Genomic DNA, 19,092 nt, shown 5'->3' on the forward strand with positions numbered 1-19,092 from the left:
GGAATTTTCTAGTTGAAAGCACTTGAATACATCTATCTTCTCATCATCTATTATTTAAGTGTTTAGAAAAGGCACAGTGGAGTCATTTCCTTACTCATACATGAGTTGTGATGCCAGGAAGCAAGCTTCAGTCTTTCCTGAGAAGTCTTCCTAGATCCGATCATCATTCTTAGAAGAAAAATAGGCTAAGAGAAGGTTAATGAGAATGTAGGGATAACCTATTTCACCTTCTTATCTTTCTCATGAATAATCAAGCCTCAGAGAGCTACACTGTTGCACTGATGTTAACTTGCTGCTGTAGTCCATTGCCCTATTTTCCATTATTTAGTCCATTTCTATCATAAATTCTGTTGCACTGGGGATATTATAATCTGAATAGGTATATAATCTGAATGTTAGATAATCCCTATATGGAAGAAAAAATTAAAGGTGGTCATCTAGATAATTCAAGTCCCTAAAAAGTAAAAGAAAATTTTCAGAGAAATGAGTATAACATAGCAGTGACCATTTTAGACAAAAATATTTTTGCTCTAATGGGCCTTACCTTCTAGTAGGGTGAAAGACTCGATAAAAATATGAATTACTGAAATACAAATTAAATGATGATAAGTACCAAATACATCATAGAGTGTGTATGTACCATATAACAACACATTATATTTTTAATGTTTTAGAAGTAAAATAATGGAAATACATAACCTGAATAAAACTCAGTTCTCTACTTTCAAGTCTGAGCTAAAAAGCTACTATGGGCTATAGGTATTTTTGTCCAAAAGAGGACTATGAAAACAATAAACTGTCAATAAACACTTTTGGAATCTGGAGTTGAAAGTGATATAAAGAAAATTCTAATATAGTCCAAATTGTCTAGAATAAAATTAGTAAAATTACCTTAGCAAAACATAGAAATTGGGGAATAAGGGTGGGTGGACAGAAAAGTGAAACATCCAATGGACTTGGGCAGGGGTAGGGGAGAAAAAGGAGAGCAGGGAAAATTAAAAGTATTTCAGAAATCTCTCATCTTTTTTAGACTGAAAAGAAATAGAGGGAATAGTTTCCATTGCAGGAGAATGCATTTGTATTTTATATTCAAACAATATTATAAAAATTTGCATGATAATGAAAGTAGAGAAAGGAAAAGTAGACATTAATAGAAGAGCAAAGTAACACTACCATAAGGAATAAGGAATTCATGAGGAATACATGAAATAATGACAACTTGATCAAACTAGCAGAAAAATAGAACTGGAAAAATAGAAAAGAGTAAAATGTGTAATACTAAAAAAGCATCAATTCATATGGAATTAATAAGCATAATTCACTATACTGGGAGAAAACTGATTTATCCAATCAGGTGAAAAGAGACAGCCAAATTGTCTGTTAAAATAAAAGCTGCAAACTTTATGTAAAAAAAAAACTCTTAAAGTGATAAAGATGGGTTAGAAATTAAGCAGATAGACAAAAAAAAAAAAAAAGGTACCAGATAATGCAAAGCAAAAATAAAAAATCCACAGCAAAAATGTTAGTAACAAACTGTTTGTAATTTAAGATTAAAAGAACTGAACAAGATAAAGAGTGTTATATAATAATAAAGGACATCTCTTATGAAGAAGAAATATTAATAGTAGATATAACCCTACAGCTCCAAAACATAGCATACAAATACATAAAATCTTTTAGAAAGAAATAGATTAAAAATGAAATTTTAGAAGAAATCTCCAACACACTACTCTCAGAATTGGGAAGCTCTATAGAACCCTTTATACCTTGGCAAATCTATTTTATCAGAACTCAGAAACTGAATCCAAAACTTGCAATAACCCAGAGTATTACTTAATGAAGAAAAAGGCAGCTGACATTTGGTAAGAAAATTTTGTGGTGCTTTTATACATATGACTCCCATTTACCATTTTCCAGCATGATGGAGCAGGGGGAGGTAGCTGTGGGGAGATATATTAATAGTAGACATAACCTTATAGTTTGCTATTGCCAGAATGATAATATACACCTTGTTCTTCAAATACTGTAGTTGTACATTTGGACTGGACTGATGGTTCCCTTAGGGACCAGTTCAGATCCTGACCTTTGTTTTGCCACCCATATCCCAGATTGGAGCAGCTTTCTGAGCTGTGGTGATATCTATTGAAATATTTAATGACATATCCTACCTATGCCCACCTGAGGCAGGAGGTGATAGGACAAGTAGCAGGTAGAACACAGGTTCAGAAAGAAGAAGCCCAGTTTTCAAGTTTTTTGAAGAAATAAGGTCTTAGAAGGGCCACTTCGTTTATTGGGGAAGATGAAATGCAAAGCACACGCCTAGAACCAGACACTGAGAGTACCCTAGCATTGCACCTCTAACAGATCTGTGAGTTCTGGCCTTTATGAAAGCAGGAGCTGAAAGTTAAGGCATAATTTTAAGCAGTCTGGTTTATGATTTTTCTTCTTGGCTCCTGACTAACCATGAAGATAATGGGCAGAGACTTTAGAGTCCACACATGACAAGGAATGCAATCTTTGCAAAAAAAAAAAAAAAAGTTTTGGAAATATTATCAAACAATTGGATGACTGAAGCTTCCAATGATTAACATTAGAAAACTTTGGAGAAGAGGAATTATCTAATTTCTAAAGTTACCACATGATAATAATATTCAAAATGCCTAATTTTCAGCCCCAAATCACAAGGCATTGGGGGGGAAAAAAAAAAAAGAACAGAAAAAGTATGTATGGCACATTGGACTTTCTAAATAAAGACTTTAGTAAAGTGTGTTAAATATTCTCAAGGGACTAAAGAAAACCATGGACAAAGAAATACAGGAAATCAGAAAAGTGATGTATAAACAAAATGAGAATATCAATAAAGAGATACTTTAAAAAAATACATTAAATAGAAACTCAGAAGCTGAAAAGTATAATTCCTGAAATGGAAAATTAACTAAAGGGGTTCAAAAGCAGATAGGCATAAAAGAATCCATAAACTTGAAGTTAGGAAATTAAAATTGTCCAGTCTTAGGAGCAGAAACCAAAAAAAAATGAAAACAAGTGAACAAAATCTGAGAGATTTGCAGAAACTATCAAAAAACATATATGTTGCAGAAGGTAAAAACTGGACCTCTTCCTTTTACCATATATATAATTCATCAACTCAAGATGAGTTAAAGGTTAAAATGTAAGATCTAAAACTATAAAAATCCTAGAAGAAAACCTAGAACATAACATTCTGGACACAGGCATTGGCAAAAATTTCATGATGAAGTCTTCAAACACAATTGCGACAAAAACAAAAATAAACATATGGGACACAATTAAGCTAAAGAACTTCTGCACAGCAACAGAAACTATTAACAAGGTAAACAGACAACCTGTAGAATGGTAGAATATATTTGCAAACTATGCATCTGACAAAGGTCTAATATCCAGAATCTATCAGGAATTTAAACAAATCCACAAGCAAAAAACCAAACCACCTCATTTAAAAATGAGCAAAGGACATGAACCGATACCTCTCAAAAGACATATACATGCCAATATGCATATAAAAAAATGCTCAACATCACTAATCATCAGAGAAATGCAAATCAAAACCACAATGAGATGCTAGTCAGAATAGCTATTATTAAAAAGGAATAAAACAATGATTTGTTGAGGCTGGAGAGAAAAGGGAATGCTTATACACTGTTCGTTAGAATGCGAATTAGTTCAGCTACTGTGGAAAGTACTTTGGAGATTTCTCAATGAACTTAAAACAGAATTACCATTTGACACAGCAATGCCATTACTGGACACCCAAAGGAATATGAATTATTCTGCCATAAAGACATATGCATTTGCATGCTCACTGCAGCACTATTAACAATAGCAAAGATATGTAATCAATGTAGATGTCTATCAATGGTGCATTGGATAAAGAAAATGTGGTACATATGGAATACTATGCTGCCATAAAAAATTAAATCATGTCTTTTTTTTTTTTTTGTAGCAACATGCATGCAGCTGAAGGATAGTATCCTATGTAAATTAATACAGGAACAGATCACAAATATTGCATGCTCTCACTTATAAGTATGAGCTAAACACTGAGTTCACATGTACACAAAGAGGGGAACAATGGACACCAGGACCTACTTAGGGCAAAGGGTGGAGGAGAATGAGGGTTGAAAAACTATCAGGTACTATGCTTACTACCTGGGTGGCAAAATCATTTGTGTACCAAACCCCAGAAACACACAATTTACCCATGCAACAAACCTGCACATGTACCCCCGAACCTAAAATAAAAGTTGAAAAGGGTAAAAAATAAACAAAAAGGAAAAGACAACAAAAAAATCATATGTTATGGGAGTCTTAGAAGAAAAAGAGAATGAAAAAAGGGCAGAAATAATAGTTGAAGAAATAATGGCTGAAATTTTGATGAAAGACATAATCTACACAAACAAAAATCTCAACAAACACAAAGAAAAAATGCAAAGAATTCAACACCCAGACATTTAATAAAATAAAAGACAAAGACAAAGAGAGAATCTTGAAGAAGCAAGAGAGAAGTGACTTGTGATGTACAAGAGATCCTCAATGAAATTAAAGCCTTTATCTTTCTCATCAGAAACTGTGGAAGCTAAAAGGCAATGGAATGACATATTTAAATTTCTGAAAGAAAAAGAACAACCCATGAAGCAAGAATTCTGTCTCTGGCAAAACTCTTCTTCAAAAATGAAGAAGAAATAAAAACATCCACAGCTGAGGGAGTTCTTTTCTTGTAGACCTGCCCTATAAGAAATGCTAAAGAAATTCTTTCAGGTTGAAATAAAAATACACGAAACAATATCTCAAAGTCATATGAAGAAATAAAGAATGTTGGTAAGGGTAACTACATAGATAAATATTAAAGCCAGTACTAATATTTTTGTTTGTAATGCCACTTTTTACATTCTACATGATTTAAAAGACAAGTGTATAAAATGATAATTACAATCTACATTAATAGGCAAACAGTGTATAAATATGTAATTGTGACTACAACAACTTAAAAGGGAAATTAAGTGATGAAGCTGTTTTATTCACTGATTCTCTCCTAAAAAATGATCAATCTATAGTTTAGCATGTGTCTTTAATTGCCTCCCTATTTCCTTTCACTACAACTTTCACTGTTCTCCCTTTAGGCTGAATGTCTCCAGGCTCTGCTGCAAGTGAAGTCAATTTCTTTGGTACAACATTATGAACTGTTTTATGACTTGATTCTCCACCCAGGGAAATTTCTGAGCCAGAGATTCCAGGCTAGGGAGGGAGACAATGACGGCATCTCTCTGAGTGACACTTTCATTTTAGGAGCCGAATGGTGGATGTTTGAAGGGAAGTAGCCTGATATTCTCTTGTTTTACCTCTCCTGGTATGGAAACACAACTTCATGAGCTGAAGCAAAGGTAATCAGAGGCCAAATATTTTCAGAATGTTGTGCTAATGTTATGCCTCCATCCCTCAAATGGGGGCTGAGTGGAAGAAGAGAGGCTTTATCTCCCAACTGCACTCACCTGGAGCTTAGTCTAAGTAAAAGGTAACTTTTTCAAAGATGAATTATTAATCAAATAAAATATGGCATTACACTCTGGGATTTATATGTGAGAAGGTAAAATAAATAAAAAGACCATGAAAAATGGGGGACTTTAATGTAATTTTAATATCATAAGTTTCTTTAGTCTTGTAATATTAATTCTGAGTAGAGTGTGGTAAGATAATAATAGATGTTGCAATCCATAAGCAATTAAAAACATATACAAAAATGTTTAGCTAAAATTTCACTAGAGAAAATAAAATGGTACATAAATAGGAAAAAGACAATACAATGCAAATGAAAGTTATATAAAATAAATAGCAAGATGGTAAATTCAAACATATTAATACATACATTAAATATAAGTGGATTAAACACACCAATTAAAATGCAAAGATTGACAGACTAGATAAAAAATATTAACAGCCAACTGTATGATTTCTACACTACATATTCTTCAAGCATAAAAACATAGATATGAAAAGTAAAAAATGGAAAAGGTATACCATGTAAACAGTAAGCATTAAATCAAGTGGTATGGCTATATCAGTATCAGACAAAGAACACTTTGAAATAAGGAGAATTCCCAGAGATAGAAAAAAGCACTCCATAATGTCATATGGGTGAGTTTCTCAGGAAGACAAAAACATTCTAAACATGTATAGAACTAATAACAAAACTTCAAAACTAAAAATAGAATTTTTTTTGAAACAGGGTCTCACTCTGTCACCCATGCTGGAGTGCTGTGGCATGACCTCAGCTCACTATAGCATCTGCCTCCCAGGTTCAAGCAATCCTCCCAACTCAGCCCTCTGAATAGCTGGGACCACAGGCACATACCACTTTGCCTGGTCAACTTTTGATATTTTGATGAAGATTCAGAGGCAATTTAATGAAGGAAATATATTCTTTTCAAAAAATAGTACAGGAACAACAGAACATCCACAGGCAATAAGAAACTATTTATATAATATATAAAAATTAATTCCAAATGGTTTGTAAACTTAAGTGTAAAATATAAAACTTTTAGATGAAAACATGGGAGACCATCTTTGGGATCAAGAATTAGACAAAGAGTACTTAGGAAAACAAGTTATCCATAAAAGGAAATAATCAATAAGTTGGAATTCATCAAAATGAAAAATTTTGTACTATGAAAGACTATTAAAACGATGAAAATACAAGCCATAACTCTAAGAAGAAATATCTGCAATCCACATATACAAAATATTTTTATATGCCTAGACTACATAAAGAACTCTGAAAACATAACAGTAAAAACAACAACAACAACAAACCAATTTAATGGGCAAATTACATGAACAGATATTTCATCAAAGGGGAAATAGAGATGGCAAGTAACCATATAAAATGATGCTCAACATCCTTAGCCAAATTTGTAAACATGGAGAACACATCAGTTGTTACTAGGGGACAGGGACTTAGTGGATGGGAGGTGGCTACAATTGCAAGGAAATAACACAAGTGAGTTCTTTTGTGGTGACAGTGGATGAGGTTTTTTTAAAAAAACCTTTGTTGTGGTGGTTATATGAATCTATACGTGGGATAAAATTGCATATACATGAATGCATACAATGATTATAGGCTTAAAAATAGTAAAAACTGAAGAAGGTCTAAAGCCTAGTTAACAGTGATGTACCAATGTCAAGTTCCTCGTTTTTATATTGTGCTACACCTATATGGTGAGCCTATAATTATTTCAAAATAGAAATTCAAAAAATTTACATCTCCCCCATAAAGAACACAGACCCATTTCCTGTAGTGAAAAAAAAAACTACAATAAATAAATGGGTGAAGGGGTGAAGAGCCCATGGAATTCTTAAAACATAAGGAAATAGAGTATAAACAAGCAGATGAATCTAATGTGGGAAGTAGTATTATATTTGAATTTAATTCCTGATTCTGTTAAAAGTGGAAATAACTGAAGAGTAACTTCAAGGAAGCATTAACAGGATGCTTCCTTCTTGTCTTTTAGCCCTATGAGAGTTTTCTAAGTGTTTCAGATAGGCCTCTTTTATCAGTATCAAGCCCTTATGAAACATTTTGAACTACTGATACACATTATGCACAGTGGCAGAATGATGACCTAATGTCTGGTGACTGCAAGAAATTACTAATCACAGAAACAATTCTGAACTAAAAAGTGAGATTTTTATATATGTTGGAAAACTCTGCTGAGTAATATAGCTTTGAATAGTTGTGAAAAGTATACTTGCATATTCCTGACTCACCCAGTCAGCCAAAAAAAAAGGGGAAGTTCCCAGGAAAAGTTCACACAATTCATTTTCAAGTGATCCTTAAGTGACATCACTTCGTTGCTTAAGCCAGCACTAGAAACAGAATTGTTAATATTCACTTCCAGATCCTCCTCAACTCAGTTCTGCTCTATATGCTGTCACTAACTCATGTCCTTTAATTCTTCCTTATATAGAATTGTCCTTTTGCTTTCTCATGCTATATACATTTTATTTACCTTTCCTTATGAATCATCCCATCAAGATATTTTAATCACTTTTTGCACTTCCTCGGGGCTCAACTAAAAGTTATTTATTATTTTGTTAAGATTTTATCAACAGACGTCTCTTGCAGTTACATGCCAATGGAAATGAGACAAAGATATAAAACAAAGCAAAAGGGTCACAAGAGAGAAGACAAAATATAATTAAGCTCATGAAATCTTGGCTATTTTATAGATACCCTGCTAGCGGCCCCACAGGACTTAAGCAAGTTCAAACTATTAACAGGTTCAATAGATGAGAAAATATGGATGACAAAATCATAAACTTGCTAATTTACAGAGAACAAAAAGGAAAATAGAAGGTTTGCATTAGATAGCTACTTTTTGAGCTTGAATCCCAAATGACACTTCTCCTAATTCTATTAGAATTATCCTAACACACATACATCTCATACAGTAATGTAAATAAAGGTACATTCTGAGGTCAATGGAGATGTAAATGTATGAATAAAAATAGAACAAGATGACATAATTTATACAGATTTGCAAAGGTGCATGTAGTATCATTTGTTCCCATATCCTATTTATTTAATAGCTTTCATACAAAGCAAACATTTTAATTAATCCCTAATAAAATGAGCAGAATTACATTCATTTTTGCTTCTAAATACTTTTTCTATTTCTCTTGCTTCTCTATGGCCTTATTTATCATTATCTAAATTATTAAAATTCCAATAGTCCTCTCAATGTCTAGCATGGTACTGAAAACAACACTTTTCAATGTATTCATGTTAACTGAACTATATTAAAACATCGATTATACATGTCGAAGATGGCTTATCCAAAAAGCTCACAAATAAAAAGAAGGGCAAGCCAAGGTAGGTCCAATAAGGAGATGCCCTGGTGAAAGTGGAAGTTGTGAACATGCTTGTGAAGAGTGAGAACATGAAAAAGTTCAGTAAATTAAGGTGAGGCCAAGTCATAAATTCCCTAAAACTCAGATGAAGGAGGTATGTGCTTCTTCCTGAATTATTGAGAGGTGATGAAAGATGATGAACACATTACCAAGTGAAAACCCATTTCTTTTTAATCGACAGTCTTACATCTCCTTGTACAAAAACACATGACTCACTTGGCATACCTAGCAACTGATTTGAAGTCAACGAAAATTGCTTCACCTTCTTGTCCACTTTCACTTTTCCTGATGAAGAGAAGCCAATGTGATGAAACACAGGAATGAAATTATGATATTAGAATAACTTCCCCGGAAAGGCAAGTGCAGGAGCATGTCTGAGGTGCACACAGGGAATCTTACACTATATTTCTGGCTCTTAGCTTATGTGAATGCTGAAAAATTTGGTAGGTGCATGAGTGAATCCTGAGTAGGAGTGTCACTCAGGAATTGCAAAAAATACAAAGGAGACATAACTTTTCAGGCTGTATCTCCACATGGTTTAGGAATGTCAGTTGCTTCTTTTGTTAAATAGTGATGATTTTTTATCCAAAATGCAGAGAGCCTCAGAAATAATATAAGTAATCTCTCACAGGTTTGTGCTTTCCAAAGCCCACAACACTGCAAATCTCAAACTCTTTCCTACCCTACGTCTCCTAGGTTTACTTTCTTACAAGCTTGATGAACTTCCACCATCATCTTGATTAATTTCAATGCATATAATCAAAATGAGCTGTTGCTGGGCTCAACATTCTCTGGTGTATTTAAGTTTAAGGGACGACTTTGCCTCTATTCCACAGCTCACTCTAAATACTATTCCCTGGATTTTGCTGTTATTTAGAACTGCCCCACATTTGAAATCTTGTTTTGAAAGTTTATTTTTTTCTCTAAGGAAATAATTATTGGACATTATAGAGATTTTGGAAAAATACCCATAATCTTATCATCTAAAATTATATCAGTCATTGAGTGCTGTCTCTATCTCCTTTTATTTTTTAAAAAATTTAATTGACAAATAATAATTATATGTGTTTATGAGGTACAATGGGATGTTTCAATATATGTTTACCTTGCAGAGTGATTAAATCAAGCTAATTTACACATCAATTACCTCACGTACTTATCATTGTGTTTGTGTGTGTGAGTGTGCATGTGTGTATGTTAAAATCCGTCTCCTTAAATCAGGGAATCCCGCAGTGGGGATGGGTTTAATTCTTGTTGGCTTCTTCTATCCTCTTCTAGGGACTTATCATTGACTTTATCTGGCTCTACTATGTCAATTCCAACCTCCTAACCATTTTTCATCTTCCCAAATTTTTGACATCACTTTTTCTGCTGTGTCTTGTTCTCTCTGTGCATATAGGGTTATATCTTTTATTACTTTTAGTGGTTTTCAGAGGGATCAGAGATAAACATCTGAGTTCAGTCTGCCACGTTTAGCATGTTAAACTTCCCAGCTATAGCCAGTCCTGTGGCACTGCAACCAGCCTCTCCTGTTTGCTCCATCTTGCCAGCATTGGTCTTTCCACTTTAAGACCCTAGTGCCTTTCTACCTCCTATGTCTTATCTTGTTATTAAAAGATGGAAATGAATTAACCAAAATTTACGTATGCTTTTCTTAATGCCTCCAGCTTCTTATGACATGACACTTCTACTACCATTTTTCAGTTGCCCAGAACCCTCTTTCTTAAAATCCCCTTCGTCTCATGCTCAAACAGGAAATGATGATAGTTATACAAGCCGGTTATACATAATGGGGTTTGACTAATTATATATACATGAGAAAACATTTGCGCCAACATGATTTTTTAAACAGGGCTTACATGTTGCTTTTTTCTCTGAGCATAAACTAGAAACTTTTATGACTATTTAAGGAATTCAGGATTTTTGCCCACAAGTGAAGAAATGTGTGCTTTTGTCTAGTTCTGGGATGTTCTGAAATTATATTGGAGCATGTACATTTGTCCAGTCAGAAGAATGCTTTGATAAGTTAGAATTTTGTAAATATCCTGCTCATCTGGTTTTGCCCCCTGTAGACACGCAAATCTTGACCAGAGAGGTCAGAAATAGCATGTTCACCTCAGGTACTTAAGATAAATTATCTTAGATTTTATGAAAAGGGAAAATATATATTTGTCAAATATTATTGGTCCACTTTTTTTAAGACTTCAATAAAAGTATAAAAATTCAAAGGATTCAAACCAGCTCTTCCTGGCTGTCAATTACTGAATTCTGCAAATAGCCTTTGGATCTGTCATACTTCACCCATGGCTTAATTTCTGGCTTTCTTGTGTCATTTTTTTAAAACTACAGATTTTTCTCAGTTTTTGCTGATTGTCAAATATTACTTTAAATACAATCTTTATCAATTAATATATAGGCAAGTCCTTCTTTAACTCAACTTCTGCAAATTCTGGTTGTTTACTTAATTTTGCAAGGGCAATTGCAGTAGCTCCACTCTATAGTCTAAGTGGTCTCTGCTTCTCCATAAGCTCCTCAGGACCATTTGTGTTCCATGCTGTGACAATAAAAGAAGAATTTAAGACTTTTAGTAGCAAGAGTCTATTTCTTGATTGGAACTGCGTAGAAAGAAAATGACTCCTCCGCTAAATAGGAATGAGGACATCATGGCATTTCCAATGTTATCCATTAAACATTGACCCATAATGTCCCATTTCTCTGGAAAACTGTTCTTTAAATATGTAAAATCCAGGGTTGTATAAGGTTTTATAATTCATCTACTCAAAAGTTTGACCTTAAAGATGAAATATGTAATTTACAGGCAATTGTGCTGAGGTGAGAGCTGGGACCTGCAAAGATAGTATATTCTTCCCATGTAACACCTCTTCTGACCAGAATATGCTGGAAATTAGCAGGTTATTGCTACTGGAAAACTACGTTCAGACACTACTCTAGAAGAGAAGTAATGTTCCAGTATCATGGCCTCTTCTTGGAACTATAGCCCTCTCTAAGCCATCTTCATAGGTCTGACGGGTTTCCTGAGCATACTGCTTGCACTTCCCTTCAGCTTTGTTCAGATAATGGGTCAGTAAATATTCTCCCCTGTCCCTGTGACTTAGATGTTGCCTTTGTCCCAAGACACATAGCTCCATATTTTACAAATCATTATATATTTGGCATTATATCAGTTAATATTTAGTGGCAGGTTTTGTTTCACAATTTTTTTTCTGATAACAGCTCTCTGTCTTAGAAAGTTCTGGGACCACGTAGTAGTACTAATGGGAGCCAAGCAATCAATATTCTGTTTTTTCTTCTGCTTGCATATCTTACTAATTATTCTTTCTATACACAGAATAGTTTTGTTTATTCTCCTGCTTGCATAGTAGAAAATGGTGGCTCATGTAACCTGACTTTATGATGTAGGTCAGCCAAACAAAAGGTGAAGTTTAAAACCGTTTGGTCCAAATTTTTTATTCCCTACAAGAGACTGTTACTAGCTCACTTGAGATGAGGGATACTTATAGCTGAAGAACCAGATTCATGTTACACAGATAAGACAGAAAAAATGTGGATCATTTTTAATTTGGGGGCTGCTATCAGAGAAGCAAGAGTCATTGGAGTCATTGGAGTATCACAGATTATCCAAAAAGTGTTCATTTCTAAAGCAATGGAAGTAGACAAATACACTCAGAGAGTATGTGTAGAGCAAGAAGAAAAGGACCACTGACTTTTAAGGGTATGAAAGAGATCTACATGGGAGTTTGAAAGAAAACCAGGTGTCTGATACTGTACATGTGAAGAATGCTTCAAGAAAAAGAAAATAATGGAAAGTATCAAAGCCTGTTATAAGACTAAAAGGAAGTATCAGTCATGGATTTAGTGTCACCAATTTCATGGCTTCCCCCAAATCCTGCAGTAGCTGAAGACAGTGCCAGAAGAATAAATGAGATTATTTGGGGATTTTTTTATAATTATGGAAAACATGCTTTTTGGTTGAACAGATGGGTAGTGTGGGAATTTAAGTAACTGCTCCAAATCTCACCCTTAATCAAAATAATGTTAAAGACACAATGTAATTACAATCATAGAGGAGTTAAAGCCCGGGGCCAATGACTTCTCACTTTTTAACTTGTAAAATAGAAACATAAGAATTCCTGATATGTAACCTGAAAAAATGTTTTCATCCTCACTTAAAAAGTTAAAAAAGAGGAGAATAACCTTGCTTAGACTTAATTCCTTTACATGTTATTTGGGTGTAATCTCTTCCATCTACTCAGGAATCTCCTCTCATTCCTAAAATCATTTCACTTCATAGGCACTTTTGAGCTAGTATTTAAATAAACTCTGTGTCTCCCATCATAAAAGTATAGAACAGAAAACTTCTCCAGATTCCACGTCTTCCTTCAGCTCCTAGTCTATCTCCCTCCATCTGTCTTCCCCTTCAGAAACACACTTCCTGCCATTCTTGTGTCAAGATATTCTTCTTCCTATAATTCTTTTAAAAACCCATCACAATCTGGCTTCAATCCCCACAACTCCACCAAAATCAACTCCAGGATTTTTTCATGATTAGAAAGAGCAACTTTATATTAAATTCAAGTGACACTTTTCAATATTGACCTTTGCTATATTTGATCCTATTAACTTCATATTCTTTCATCCAAGGCTTGCTTCTCTTGCCTCTGAACATACCCCTCTTTTCAGTTTCCAGTTACTCCTCTGACTTCTCTCATTTAATATTTTTTGTGAAGTTTCCTTTTGCTTTCTCTAAAATGTTGGTGTTCCTAAGGATTCTGTCCTAGGCCCTCTTTTCTTTCTCTACACAGTTGTATTCAGTAATCTCATCTACTCCTATGACTTCAATTCCACCCTATACAGCAGGTCCTCAAATAACATTGTTGCATTCAATGTTCTTTGGTCATAAAGTTGATGAGAAAAAAAAAAAACAATTTCTGGCTAGGTCCACCATCTGTATGGAGTTTCCACATTCTCCCCATGTCTGTGTGGGTTTTCTTCAGATACTCTGGTAACTTCCAAAAATGTACATGCCATGTCTAAATTGTCCCAATCTGAGTGAGTGTGTGTGTGTGTGTGACTGTGTGTGTGCGAGTGTGTGTGTGTGTGTGTGTGTACACCTTGCAATGGGATGGTGTCCTGTCCAGGGTTGGTGGTCACCTTGCACCCTGAGCTACCAGGATAGGCTCTAGCCACCCTCAACTCTGGATAAATAATTATCTTTCTTTTTTTTATTAATCATTCTTAAGTATGTATAGCTCACATTTATTTCAGTGTTTACTATTAGTGTTTTGGTCTTTATGTATAAGTTTGGTAAAGTTTTGTGAACAGAATTAAACCACAGGAATTTAACTCTTGTTTATATAAATTAGCTTGTGGTAAAATGGGTTTTTTACACATTGTTTTGCTTAAAGTTGCAGTTTTCAATAACCTATCAACAATGTTGTAAGGCCTTGCTGTTGTCTGATTAATCTAAACTTACCTCCCTCTCATTTATCTTTCCTGAACTTTATTTATTAGCAAATAGGCTTACTCAATGGTTCACTCAATACCTCTGAATTTTCTGCATGCACATGAAACTGAACATAGGAAAAAAAAAAAAAAAGATCCTTATCATCTTGTGCAAACCTGCTCCTCCCCAGTACACTATAACATCAGTTGCCACTTGTTTAAACTAGAAACCAGGAAATTATCTTCACTAAGTCATGAGTAATAAGTCATGTATTGTTTAACAATGGGTCTACATCCTGAGAAATGTGTTGTTAAATGATTTCACCATTGTATGAACATCATCAAGTGTACTTACACCAATCTAGATAGTATACTCTGGTACACACTTAGGCCATATGGTAAAGTCTGTTGCTCTTAGGCTACAAACCTGTACAGCCTGTTACTGTACCGAATACTATGGGTAAATGAAACACAATGGTATTTGTGTACCTAAACATAGAACGTACAGTAAAAATAATATGGTATTATAATCTTATGGGACTACAATTGTACATGTGCTCCATTGTTGACCAAAATGTCATTATGTGGGCTCATGACTGTATATCACAGAATCCAATCGCTGATCTCTCCACTTCTTTCTATCTTTGCTACTTCCCTTGGTGAGACCATCACCATTTCTCTTTAGTATAGATCCTTGCAAAGGAAAAAAAAACTTAGGTCCTCTCTGCTTCTCATCTTGCTTTTTTCAGTTCATTCTTCACACTCAGCTGGCATGACTTTCTTAGAATAGAATTAAAACCATATCTCTTTTCTGTTTCTTACTCTTCAATGGCCTCCCATTTTCCTTAGGAAAAAGTTTAATCTTCTTATCAGAATTTACAACATTTTTCATGACTCAATTAAAACTTCCATTTTTATTTCTGATCAACTTTCAATTCTATGCTCAAAAAATATAAAGCATCTTTCAATCATGTGCCACTTAGCATGTCTTTGATAGGATTATTCTTGGGCATCTCTTCTCTCTTTTTGATGAATAAACTCTTATTCATAATTCTGGTATTAAGTTTAATAATACTGTTTTCAGGAACTCTTCTCTTAATCTCAAGTTTGAGCTAAATACCTCTGTTTTGGTCACTACCACTTGTCATAGAACCTACGACATTATTTCATGTTTACTTGCCCTTATTTCCTTCTAGCATATAAATTCTGTGATTAAAAGATCATTTCTTTTTACTCACCATTGCATCAGCAGCACCTAGAAGAATGATTAACACATAGTAGGTATTAAACAAATAGTTTTACATGAATGATTAATAAATAAATATGCTTTGATCCTCCACTAAACTTTAAAATTTTCTGAAGGTAGAGATCATTTCAATATTATTTTTAATTCCAGAAAATGCTCCCATTATATGTTTAGTAAATGCTTCTTTTTATATTACTCCGATTCTTTTAAATTTGTTAAGGTCTGTTTTATGGAAAAAAATATAGCCTATCTCAGTGAATGATTTATGTGTGTTTAAGAAAAATAAGTATTCTATTGTTTTTAGATGAAGTAGTCAATAAAATGCCAATTACATCCAGATGATTAATAATGCTGTTCAGTTCAACTATGTCCTTACTGATCTTCTGCCTACTTTGTCTGTGAATTACTGATAGAGGCACGTTAAAGTCTCCAACTATACTTGTAGATTTGTTCATTTCTTATTGCAGTTCTGTCAGTCTTTGCCTCATGTACTGTGATGCTCTGCTGTTATACACGTTAAGGATCGTTAAGTCTTCTTGGAAAATTGACCTCTATATCATTATGTAATGCTCTTCTTGATCTCTGATAATTTTGCTTGCTCTGAAGTCTATTTAATCTGAAATTAATACAACTATTCCAGGTTTCTTTTGACTAGTGTTGATATGGTATATCTTTCTCTATAACTTCACTTTTGATCTATCTGTGTTTTTATATTTAAAGTGAGCTTCTTATAGACAACATATTTGTTGGGTCTTGTTTTATTTACTCTGTCAGTATCTGTCTTTTAAGTGGTTTATTTAGACTTATTTATAGTTAGTGATTATTGGGACAGTTGGATTAATATCTACCATGTTTGCTACTGTATTCTATTCATTGCATTTATTTTGTTTCCTTTTTTCTTTCTACTTTTTTTTGCCCTCTTTGACTTTAATCAAACATTTGATGTAATTCCATTCTTTTTCTCTCTCCTTCTCTCTTTTGCTCTCTCTTACTCCTCCATTCCTACCTCTCTCTCTCTCTCTTTCTCCATAATAATTACATATTTCAGAAATTTTAGTGGTTACTCTGGAGTTTGCGATATGTAATTACAGCTAATCCAAGTTTATTTTCAAATAACAATATACTATTTCATGAGTATTGTAGGCATGTTATAACTCAGTATTCTCTATTCCTTTTTCCCATCCTTTATCATGATGCTATATTCATTTATCTATAATGTATAATCACCCAATACAGTGTTGCTACTACTTTGAACAAGTAGTTATCTATTAGATCCATTAATTTTACATATATTTGTCTTTTTATTTCTTGACTAATTCCCTTATTTCTTTATAGATCTAAGTTTCTGACCTATATTATTTAATTATCTCTAAAAAACTTCTTAACCATTTCTTGTAAAGCAGGTCTACTAGTTATAAATTCCCTCAATTTTTGTTTATCTGAAAAAGTCTTTATTTCTCTTTCACTTTTGAAGAATAATTTCACCGGATAGAGAATTCAAGACTGGTAGTTTTTCTTTTCAACACTTAAGAATTTCAGTCCACTCTTTTCTTGCTTGCATTGCTTCTAAAGAGAAGTGTGATATCACTCTTATCATTGCTTCTTTGTAGGTAAGTTGTTTATTCCTCTGGCTTCTTTCAGATTTTTCTCTGTCTTTGATCTTCTGCAATTTGAATATGATGGGCCTAGCTCCTGGGTCGGACATAGCATGTTGGTTCTGCTTGTTAACCACAGAGCTGGGGGGCAGGTGTGGACCTTAGTGGGCTGGACACATATCCTGAGTAGTGGCAGGAGCCCTCAGGCAGTTACTAGGGTTTCCACTGACCCTGCTAGTATCCCCATGACCAGGCGAGTACAATACTAAATAGCAAGTAAAAACACAAAACACCATGACAAATCAAGAAAGATCACAGAAGGAAAAAAAAAAACAGTTTTATATTTTTAATAATTTTAATAGTGCTTTTCCCTTGTTATTTGAACTAAGAACTCCTTGTTTAATTTTACAAGGAGCTGCCCAAACATGTATCCAATGCTATGTTGGGTCATAGAGTAGATGTATATTTATCTTTTGTAGATAATACCAAGCAGTTTTCCAAAGAAATTTTGCCATTTTCTACTTCCATCAGGAATTTCTGAGTTCCAGATGTTCCAAATCCTTGCTGACACTTGATTTTTTCAGGGTTTTACATTTTAGCATAATGACTACATACAATGAGTTGGTTTTCAGAGTTATTTTAGTCTGGTTGCAATTAGCATTTCCTTGATGATTAATGATGTTGAATATGTTCATATGCTTGTTGCCATTTAGACTTCATGTAAGAAGTACCCATTTAACACTTTTGCTCATAATTCAATTGTCTTTTACTTATTGATTTTGTAATGTTCTTTATATATTCTGAATGCAAGTCCTTTGTCAGAAATGTGTATTATAAATACCTTCTACCAGCCTGTGGTATGCTTTTTTGCTCTCTGAGTGGTATCTCTTGATAAGCAAAATTTGTTAATATTCATCAATTTTGTTTCCTTATGGTTGTGTTTTGTGTCTTATTTAAAACATCTTTGCTTTCCTAACATCTGAGATTGATCACTAATTTTTATGTATGGTGTGAAATAGAAGTCAGGCTGAATTTTTTTCTATATGCCATCCAGTTGATCCAGTATCATTTTTGAAAAGGCTCTCTTTTCTCCACTGAATTGGAGTGTCATGTGGATCTGCTTTTAAGTCCTTTCTTTTCTGTGATCTGTGTATCTATTCCTTCATCAGTATGCCTTAATTGCTGACAATTTATAGTAAAACTTGACATCTGTTAGTGCAGCTCCTCAATTTTGTTCTTGTTCTTTCAGATATTTTTGTATTCTCAATTCCTTATATTTTCATATAAAATTTAAAATAATCCTATCAGTTTCACTGAGGAAAAAAGCTCCTGTGATTTTTTTATCGGAATTACATTATATATTTGGGTTATTTAAGGGTAAAAGACATCTTAACAAAATAAGTCACCTAATCTGTGATGACACAATTCTCCATTTATTTTGGCCCTGTGGAATTTCTGTCAGCAATATTTTGTAATTTTAGTGTATAGGTCATGGACACTTTCATTCCAAATTACTTCTTTTTTTTCTTTTTTGTTCACATTCCAAATTACTTCTTAAGTTAAATTTTGATATATACATTTTATATTTCTCTTTCCTAAATAAAATTTACATGTGACTCACTGCACTTGGTAAATATGTCACAGTACTAATGATGATATACAAATTCAGTTTCTAAGCATTAAAAATGGTATTTATTGCTGTAAGTTGAGATTTGAGGCTGTATCTGCATGTAAGACCAATTAATCATGTCAAATTATTATTAAAAATCAGTGAATGTATGATTTGAACCAAAGAGCCAGAAGGGGCAATTACTTTATTTCAAAGATCTTTTGTATAATCTCAGGTAG

At 33.7% G+C, this 19,092-nt stretch overlaps 1 long non-coding RNA gene across 1 annotated transcript in view; it reads left to right on the forward strand.

The window, feature by feature from the left end:
- Window positions 1-212: 212 nt before the first annotated feature.
- The window catches only part of LOC105731966 (uncharacterized), a 71,932-nt gene continuing 53,052 nt past the window's right edge, over window positions 213-19,092 (forward strand). The window contains exon 1 of the long non-coding RNA XR_001110859.3: window positions 213-5,417. This is a non-coding gene — a long non-coding RNA (uncharacterized LOC105731966). The remainder of the gene's footprint in view (window positions 5,418-19,092) is intronic.

This window comes from Aotus nancymaae, unplaced genomic scaffold, assembly GCF_030222135.1.
Source record: "Aotus nancymaae isolate 86718 unplaced genomic scaffold, 86718_ANA_hifiasm-v0.15.2.pri h1tg000014l, whole genome shotgun sequence".
Classification (NCBI taxonomy): Eukaryota; Metazoa; Chordata; class Mammalia; order Primates; family Aotidae; genus Aotus; species Aotus nancymaae.